A 1,520-nucleotide genomic window follows, 5' to 3' on the forward strand; every position below is an offset into this window, starting at 1 on the left:
CGACCCAAGAAATGCTTCCACAGAGCGATGAACCTCCATCACACAACTCTGACAACACAAGAGCGATTCATATTTTTTTTACGAGTAATTGGATCTAGAGCATAGCTCTCTCCCCCCCTTCTCCCCGGCTTACCGCGCCCCGCTCAAAGGGGTTACGAGCGCCGAGCGAGCGGCGTAACGAGACGCTCAATCTAATTAGGAGGACATTAAGGTAGGCAACCTGACCCGGTCCAATTAGAGCGTAGGCGACCGGGTAGGTAGGCAATCCATAGCTGGGCAGGAGGGCAACGTGCCCTGGTCCAGTGCGGAGTTCCGATTTCAGTGTATTTGACAGAAAAAGAAAAAGTAAGAACATCGATTGCTTGGTATTTTCGCAACTGCCTGACCTTTTTTTACTTGAAGGCCAGGTGGCTATCTGCATAGAATATGGGTACACTTGAAAAGCAAAAGGTGCTAAGTCACACCTTTTAAGCGAGCCTAGAGAGATGTCGAGTTTACTGCACTCGTAAAAAGGCACTACGCAGCCCTTCGGCTTCGGGTGCTAAAAATTGTGTGCCTTAGTCAGTTTTAATGCCTTTGTTTCTCCAGTGCACGGCAGATTGGCCTCGCCCCTTCCTCCCACTTGCGCCTGCAGGAACCACATCCAGTGCCGCTCGAGGGCCACAGGGCGCCCGGCTCAGAGGCGATATGCTACCCGCACGCGCGCGTGCACGCGGTGCAGCATCACCGGCGCGGGGCTGAGCCCCACGCACCGGGCAAAGAAGTACAGGCTTACTTCATCAGGTCGACTTCATATGTCTGCATCACCCTATACCTGCGGACAAGGTACGTTTCTCTTGTCCTTGGGTTTTGCACTGCCAATATTTCAGATGCAAGTACTGAGGAGGGTTGACAACGCGATAGAAACACGCGAGCACACCCTTCCGGCCGCAGTGACACACAACCGCTGACGTCATTCGTTTTTCTTTCCTTCCGCCTCAGTCGGTCGGACCACGGGGGGGCAGGAGCGCCCCATTAGAGCGGCCGTGCAGACAAGGCTCCGACAAAATCATGAAATTCGTTCGGGTCGGTATAAGAGGCGGCCGTAAACAGAACCGCAAGGCACAGCCCGGCCGCGGTATTGATGGATCACATAAATCTGAGCCAGATGATGCGGCGCGGCGGCGCGCGGGAAAGTTCCGCCATTACAGGGCAAAAAAAAAAAAGAAGAGAGAAATGGGCCGCGGTTCTGTGGGAGGGGGATCAGAGGACACCCTTCGCCGGGAGGGGAGTTGGAGCGTTGTGCCCCAGCGGAACATCTGCACGCGATACACAAAAGAGTTATCTGTTTCGACCATTTCATTCTCTCTCTCTCTCTCTCTCTCTCTCTCTCTCTCTCTCTCTCTCTCTCAGCCTCGTTCCCACGAGTTCGTCTCACAGTGTCACGGTCCTGCTCCCCCGCGCGCCCCGGAGTCGAGCCTTTTATCCCTTTCGGGTGGGAGTGAGAAAGGGGCCGGCGGCCGAGAGGGGAGCAAAAGAGA

Source organism: Frankliniella occidentalis, unplaced genomic scaffold (assembly GCF_000697945.3).
Source record: "Frankliniella occidentalis isolate FOCC.00 unplaced genomic scaffold, Focc_3.1 Scaffold143, whole genome shotgun sequence".
Classification (NCBI taxonomy): Eukaryota; Metazoa; Arthropoda; class Insecta; order Thysanoptera; family Thripidae; genus Frankliniella; species Frankliniella occidentalis.